Raw genomic sequence first — 8,692 nt, 5'->3', positions numbered from 1 at the left:
AAAACATGTGATCCTGGACTGGATCATGGATTGGAGTGAAAAAAAAAAACCACGCTACAAGTACATTATTGGGATAATTCACAGAATTAGAATATCAACTTAATATATGGTGAAGTATACAAAAGATAAAACTTACCATTTTAACTATTTGTAGATGTACAGCTCAGTGGCATTAAATGCATTCACAATATTGTACAACCATCATCACCATCCATCTCCAGAACGTTTTCATCTTTCCATACATGAACTCTATACCTGTCAAATAATAACTCCCCATTTTCTCCTCCTCCCAGCTCCCGGTCACCACCATTCTACTTTCTGTCTCTAGGAGTTTGCCTATTCTAGGTATCTCATGTAGGTGAAATCATATAGTATTTGTCCTTTTATATCCAGTTTATTTCACATAGCGTAATATTTTCAAGGTCTCTTTATGTTATAGCTTGTGCCAGAATTCCATTCCTTTTTAAGGCTGAATCATTTTCCATTGTATGTACGTATCACTTTTTTTTTTTTTTGAGATGAAATCTCACTCTGTCGTCCAGGCTGGAGTGCAGTGGCATGATCATGGCTCACTGCAACCTCCACCTCCCAGGTTCAAGTGATTCTCCTGCCTCAGCCTCCCGAGTAGCTGGGATTTCAGGTGCTTGCCATCACACCTGGCTCATTTTTGTATTTTTAGTAGAGATGGGGTTTCACCATGTTGGCCAGGCTGGTTTTGAACTCCTGACCTCAGGTGATCTGCCTGCCTCGGCCTCCCAAAGTGCTGGGATTACAGGTCTGAGCCACCGCGTCCAGCTCCACGTTTTCTTTATTCAGTCATCTGTTGATGAACATTTGGGTTGTTTCTACCTTTTGGCTGTTGTGAATAGTGCTGCTATGAACATTGGTGTAGAAATGTGGGGTTTAACTTTGAAGTATTATATCAATGTAAAATTTCCTGAATTGGAGCTGTGTACCATGACTGTGTAAGAAAATATCTAAGGAAATACACACTGAAATATTAAGAGAAAAAGTGATACATGCATCCTAGTCTCAAATGCTTCAGCAAAAAAACGAGAAAGAGAATGGAAATGTGGCAAAATGTTAAAAATTGGTGAATCTGGGTAAAGGGTATGAGTACTTGCAATATTCTTGCAACTTTGCAACTTTTCTGTAAGTTAATTTTTGTTTAAGTACAAGAGAAAGGAAGGAAGCAAGGGAGAAATTTAATTTATGATATACGGGCCTTGTGGAGAAAGAAGAATCTATGAAAAGCTGGTCCTCACAGAGGATGCAATGTCATCAGGGGAATGATGCAATGTTATCGGGAAAGATAACATAGTATTCATCACAGCTTACTTGGGTATCTTGTCCCTATGAACAGAAGTTGGCGACTATGCCTATTTCTAGTGCTCTGCTCTTTCAGTTTCCCAACTACTCTCTGCTTCTGCCGCTACCAACTATTCTCCATCCTGTCCTCTCTTCCTCTTGTCTTCAGCTTGCTCATAGCTTCTATTTTCTTACGGCTTCTACTGCCTCTTCTCTGTGCATGTGTTGACTGCTGCTGCCATCTTCCTCCAATCCGGGCAGTTGTTGTGGTATACAGCGTGACAACCTTTGCATAGGAGGACTGCAACCATGTAACATAAGTGTCTTGCTTGGCCAGTCTAGTCCAACTAAAAGACTATGGTTGGAGCACTAGGTGTGGTTTAGTGAGTTGGTGGTGAGAAAAAGCAAAACTCCAAATCTCCCCTGAGGCATTGTGACCCATGTTTGATTAACCTTGGAAATGTAAGGAAAAAAATAGAAACTGTGTATATGAAAGTTCAGTAGAATTGGAGGAGATAAGATTTCACTGTAGTTTTGGAGAACATTTTAAGGTTGAGTATTGGAAAAATTTGTCTCTCTCTCCCTCCCTCACTTCATTCCTTCCTTTTTCCCCTTATTTCCTTCCACAAAAGTTCATTACGTGCAAGGCATTATCATAGAGGCCATGGGGAATCTAAATTGTGTAAGATGTGGTCCCGGCTACAAGAAGCTTATAATCTAGGGTTGTGTATTTTAAACTACAGGCTGCAATCCATTAGTGATTAGTAGATTGTGAAATCAAATCGGTGCATCTGACTAGCATTTAAAAACACTGAAATTCAATAGAAAGCTCTTACAGTCCATCACACTTAGTCATGGTAAATATTGTTGAATGAATGTTTTTATAGGTGTGTATATGTGTACACAGGATTGTGATATAAAATGTATTTCTGCTGTGGGTTATAGAAAAAATAGTCTGAAAGCCATTGATCCAGTAGAACTTAAGCCTATAGCTTCAGTTATCATCCCAGTGCTGATTTCTATCTCCAGCCTAGAACTTCTTCCTGCTCCACACACGGCTTTTCAACTCCCAGCTGGACATCTCAAACTAAACATATCCCAAATTGCCCATATCATCTTCCTCCCTAAAATGTTTCCGTTCCCTACATTGAATGTTGGTTAACAACATCCACATCCATCTGGTCATTCAGGACAGAAGCCTGAGAGGTATCTAAAGTGTCTTCTTGTGCACCTTCTCCACTCATTCTTCACATTCAATTGGCCAATCTGCCTCTCCTCTCTATCCTTATTAGCACGCTTTGGTTTAGGACCTGTATAATTTATCTCCTAGTTTCCAGCCATAGCTTATTTACTGGTCTCCTTTTCTTCAGTCTTGTTTCCTAACTCCTGTCCAACAAGTCTGTGTCCTACACTTATTCCCAAGTAATCTTTTAAAAATGCTGAGGTGAGTCCGGTGCACTGGCTCACACCTATAATCCCAGCACTTTGGGAGGTTGAGGCAGGAGGATCACTTGAGCCCAGGAGTTTGAGGCCAGCCTGGGCAACATAGTGAGACCCTGTCTCTACAAATAATATTATTTTAAAATATTAGCCAGGCATGGTGGTGGTTATGTGCCTGTGGTACCAGCTATGCATAAGGCTAAGGCAAAAGGATCGCCTAAGCCCAGGAGGGCTGTGATTGTGGCACAGTACTCCAGCCTAGGCAACAGAGTGAGACCCTGTCTCAATCTAAAAAAAAAAAAAAAATGCTAACATGACATTTTTTTCTGGTTGAAAAGTCTTTGATGGTTCCCCACTGCTTTGAGAAAAAATGTCCAAACATGAAAGCCAACATCTTTCTTGATCTACTTTTGCTGCCTTCATCAGCCTCAGTGCCTCATCCTCTCTTAGCCTTACCCCTGATTCTAGTGGTACCAACTAGCTCAGGTGCTCTCATATTTCAGGGACTTTGACTCCTGCCTTGAATGTGCTTGCTTTGTTTTTTCACCTGTGTCTAAATCTTACCCCTCTTTCCCAGCACAGCTCTAATGTCACCTGGTCTTGGGACCCTTTCTGACTGCCCTCCAAGGTTCTCCTTGCATCCTAAGCACTCTGCTGTTCTAGCTAACGGCGTGGTCACTGTTGTTTGGGTTGTCTTGATTATGACCTAGTTGCTAGCAAGGACTCTGTTTTGGTCATCTTTATAAAACAAGCAACTAGCCCAGTACTTGACACACTAGACACTGACCAAACATCTGTTGAAAAAATGAATGAAGATGAAATCTCTCAACAGTTCACTCCTTGATTATAATGATAGTACCAAAAAAATGTTAAATAATTCTTGACAATACTGTTGTTTTCAAAAGTCTTTAGAACTAGAGAGTGACTGCTTGGCTAGATGTGCTTTGTCTCTTTCTGTTTCTATCAGTCCTTTTTCCACCATCCCCTTCTCTGTCTAGTTTCTATGAGACTAAGAGAACATTGCCATCTGCTTATAGGAAACATCCAGGAATTCTCCCACCAACAGATTCCTGTTACAAAACACACACACAACCAGAAAAGACAAGAAAAGAAGACAAGAATGCAATGTGCATTGTGTTTATTTTATCTTAAACCCACTTTGTTGTTCTTATTGTCTATCTGTATTGTGTTCTAGGCCTTAGGGAGGGATGTCAGGTCCTTTCGTTGCTTACTTTGGATGTAAACATGCCCGGAAGCAGCGGGCCTGGTCCAGAGTGACTTTGAAGGAACCTTTCAGTCCAGACCCCATAATGCAGGGTCCCAAAGTCACCATATGAATTCATTTGCCCCCACAGAACTATCTTAGTTTCCTTTTTATTCTAGGCACTGGGGATATAGTGACAAAGAAAATGTGGCCCCTGTCTGGAGAAGAAAGGGATCATTTGTTTTTTTCCTTTGTATATTCTTCGTTGTCCTGGACTTTTGTTTTCTCAGTGTTTTTTTCTTGACATAAGTGAGAGGTAGCCATTTCTAAGTAATACAGCATTTTTTTTCTTTTCTTTTTTTTTTTTTTTACACAAAGGGTTCCACCTCTATGTGACCAGGCAGAGCTAGTGTGTGTGTGTGTGTGTGTGTGTGTGTGTGTGTGTGTGTGAGAGAGAGAGAGAGAGAGACCCAGTCTCACTCTGTCACCCAGGCTGAAGTGCAGTGGCGTAATCTTGGTTCACTGCAACCTCCATCTCCCGGGCTCAAGCGATTCTTGTGCCTCAGCCTCCCTAGTAGCTGGGACTACAGGCGTGCGCCACCATGCCTGGCTAATTTTTTGAATTTTTAGTAGAGACGGGTTTTCACTATGTTGGCCAGGCTGGTCTCGAACTCCTGACTTCAAGTGATCTGCCTGGCTTAGCCTCCCAAAGTGTTGGGATTACAGGCATGAGCCACTGTGCCCGCCCGACAGAGCTATTCTTATTGCAAAAGTTTGGAGTCCAGAAATGAGAGCCCCAAGGCTCACTATACTACTTATCCAAAATTAAACAGATGTGGAGGGAAAATGTTCTCTGGAGTTTTTTCATATGTAACATGGGTGTGATGTTATCTCCTTCACATATGAAGACTCACTGAGCACCCAGCAGAGAGGTGGGTACCCAGGGATGTAACATCCGCTAGATGTAAGCCTTCTTCCTAGTGCATCAGAAAATAGGAGGGACTGAGGCCAGCGTAGAGGAAGGTAGCACAAGCTCAGTGTTCCCATCACCCATGGTGATGCTGTGGTGTATGACACAGTGGGAGGCACAATGGAGGCATTTTCTTTTTTCAAATGCAATAACTGGCCTAGTTACAAGCTTGGGAATAAAGTCAACGCTGAAGCACTCTTTAAAATGTTGCTTTGGTGATACATAATGAAATGCCTTTCTCTTCTTTGAGGAGAGGTGGAAGCCAGGGTTTAACCATCCAATTAGTCACTTGATCTTAATAGAAAAAAAATGAGTGGGTCCTTTGGGATTTGCTGTGCTTATCTAGGTCATTTCCAGCTTCTAGTCACAGTAAATCAATTCTACACAGCTGGAACATTAGCAACATCTGGATTTCTCAAAAGGTCATGTGTGTGCATCATTAGAGCAAGACTACAAAGTATCACTTTGAATCATAATGAATATTCCACTTCCAAAAGCAAGGATGATTTTAAGGCAGCTGCAGTAGAACTAAGGAGGCGATTTACTTGAAATTCAATTGTGATCACTTTTTGGTGATTAAAAACCTAACATTTTCCCAAAAATATCTCCAATGTGCTTTCAGAAAGCCCCCCAGTGCCATGCCTTCATACAAGAACCAATACTTAACTGGATTCTATAGCAGCAAACAATTATTTCTAACCAGTGCGTATGTGAGGTCCTCCTGACTGGGCCCATTCTCAGATTCAGCTGTGAACTCTAAGCTTATGAGACATATTCCAAGAGCAAAGGGGCTTCTCCTTGGGATTTCTACTTACACTGTGGGGAAATCTAACTGTAGCACCCTTTATCTGTTCCCAAGATACTTTCCCTGAGTATTGTGCCGGCAGCAGAACACTCCTTTATTCCCAGCTTCAGTCATGACATGACACCACACTCATCCTTGACACCTTGACACCCCACTGGAAAATGTCATGTCCCCATCAAATAACTCCTCTATGTGACACATTCAACATTTGCTCGGATCTGACCCTTTTTAACCTATTCAACCTCAGTTCCTTTTTGCATCTGCCATTCCTCTGCCTCTATTAGATCAGTTTATTTTTATTGCCACACGAATCTTGGGGTTTCCCCCACCTACCTTATGCTAGGCCCTTTCTTCCTTTTTTTTTGCCTGCGCAAATATTTCCAGCCCTTCCAAAGCCCCAAATAGAATCTTTGTTTTGTTTTTGCTTTTTGTTGTTGTTGTTTTGTTTTGTTTTTAGTGTACCAATACTCATTATGCTTCTGATTCCCAAAACCCCTTTGTTATTAATAGTTGATACCCATTCCTCATTTGTTCTTTCATTCTTGCAGCAAATATTTGCTAAGAACCCACTATTAGTGATCTAGTTTGGATATCTGTCCCTGACTAACTCTCATGTTGGATTGTAATCCCCAGTGCTGGAGGTGGGACCTGGTGGGAGGTGTTTGGGTCACGTGGGCAGATCCCTTATGGACTGGTGCTGTCTTCATGATAGTGAGTGAGTTCTTATGAGATCTGGTAATTTAAAAGTGTGTGGCAACTGCCCTACTCTCTCTCTTGCACCTGGTCCCACCATGTGAGACACCTGCTTACCCTTCACCTTCTGCCATGATTGTGAGCTTCCTGAGGCCTCCCTGGAAATCAAGCAGATGCCAGCACCATACTTTCTGTAAAGGCTGCAGAACCACAAGCCAATTAAACCTTTTTTCTTCTAAATTACCTAGTCTCATGTATTTCTTTATAGCAACACAAAAACAACCTAATACAGTTAGTGACCATTCTAGAACTCAGGATGCTATGGTGAGTAAGACAGTCTTTGCCCTCTTAGAGATTTTATTCTAGTATGACAGACAGATAATCAGGCAGTAAATAAATAAGTAGTATAACAGACTGAGACAAATGTCGTGAGAAAAAATTAAAAGGCAGGGTAAGGGCTAGTGTGTGACCACAGGAATAAGACCATTTTCCATATGGTGATAGGGAAAGGCCTCTTTGAGGGGGAGACACTTGTGTTTGAGAAGACACTTGTGTTTGAGAAGAGACTTAAATTGTGAGAAGAAATCAACCATAAGCTGGCCGAGCGCAGCAGCTCACACCTGTAATCCCTGCACTTTGGGAGGCCAAGGTGGGCAGATAACCTGAGGTCAGGAGTTCAAGACCAGCCTGGCCAACATGGTAAAACCCCATCTCTCCTAAAAATACAAAAATTAACTGGGCATGGTGGCAGGTGCCTGTAATCCCAGCTACTCGGGAGTCTCAGGCAGGAGAATGGCTTGAATCCGGGAGGCGGAGGTTGCAGTAAGCTGAGATGGTGCCATTGCAGTCCAGCCTGGGCAACAGAGCAAGACTCTGTCTCAAAAAGAAAAAGAAAAAGAAAAAAAAAAGACAAGACAAGAAATCAACCATAAGCTAACCCAAGAGAAGAAAGGGAAAGGGAACAGGAAGTGAAGTCCCTGAGGCAGGAGAGTTCTAGAAAGATGAGGGGTGTTCTAGGAGAACAACAAGAAGGTTAACATGGGCAGAGTGTAGTACGAGATGAAGATGCACGGGAGGCAGAGGTGAGAACCTGCAGGGCTTTGAGCGAGAGAAGAATCAAGTGCAACTCCTTAGGGTGGGTGCGGTGGCTCATGCCTGTAATCCCAGAACTTTGGGAGGCCAAGACAGGTGAATCACTTGAGGCCAGGAGTTCAAGACCAGCCTGGCCATCATGGCAAAACCCTGTCTCTGCTAAAAATACAAAAATTAGCTGGGCAAGGTGGCACATGCCTGTAATCCAGCTACTTGGGAGACGGAGGCAGGCGAATTGCTTGAACCCAGGAGGCAGAGGTTGCAGTGAGCCAAGATTGTGCCACTACACTCCTGCCTGGGCAACAAAATGAGACACTGTCTCAAAAACAAAACAAAGAGCAACTTCTTAATGTTAAGTCTAAGTGCCTGGATAGATGATGTTACCACATCCTGGTAGGGAAAGCTTGGGGAAGGAAGTGAATGCAAATTTGCATGGGGTTATTGAATCTGGAAACAAGAATTCCTTTTTGGACATGTGAAGTTTGAGAGCCCTTGAGACATCCAAGTGCAGCTGTTGGGTAGACAGTGGGATATGTAAGACTCTGAAGCCCAAGGAGCTATCAGGCTAGAGATACAAGCTAGGCATTCACTTAAACTTAGGGATGGGAATGTAAATTGAGAAGAGGCCAGAACCCCAGAGCCCACCAACATTTAAAGGTTAGGAAGGAGGAGCTAGAAGGAAACTCCAAACATGTGGCCCTCGAGGTATCCCACATATTCAGACACATCCATGGTGGTGTGTGGCATGCTAATAGTTTCACGTGCGCTGGACTTACCATGAAAACCAAGGCTGCAAACTTCCTGAGACCGCTCATATTTCTCCATGAGAGCAGGGCTAAAGGTCCAAAGTGTTTTATTGGTGTATAGTCTTGGCACAGTCCCTGTTGACCATGTGTTTCTTAGAGCAAGGAGTGTACATTGCCAGGCTATTGAGGGAAATGTGGCTACTTCCTTTCTCAAGGACTGTATCTTTGAGTTAGTTAAGAATTCTCAGACTTACTTTACTGGCAGTGAACTGATGCACAGAGAGATTAACTGATTTATGCCCGGCCCAAACTGAGTCAACAGCCATCCCAAGGCCACACTGCAGTGTTGATTAAATTATGGACTGAGGATTGCCAGCATCTCAGCCACCTGGAGTGCTGCTTTTAAAAAAAAAAAAAAAAAAGGCCAGGAGCGG

Source organism: Mandrillus leucophaeus, unplaced genomic scaffold (assembly GCF_000951045.1).
Source record: "Mandrillus leucophaeus isolate KB7577 unplaced genomic scaffold, Mleu.le_1.0 Scaffold226, whole genome shotgun sequence".
Lineage (NCBI taxonomy): Eukaryota > Metazoa > Chordata > Mammalia > Primates > Cercopithecidae > Mandrillus > Mandrillus leucophaeus.
The sequence above is the reverse complement of the archived record's forward strand: the minus strand, read 5'-3'. Positions refer to the sequence as shown.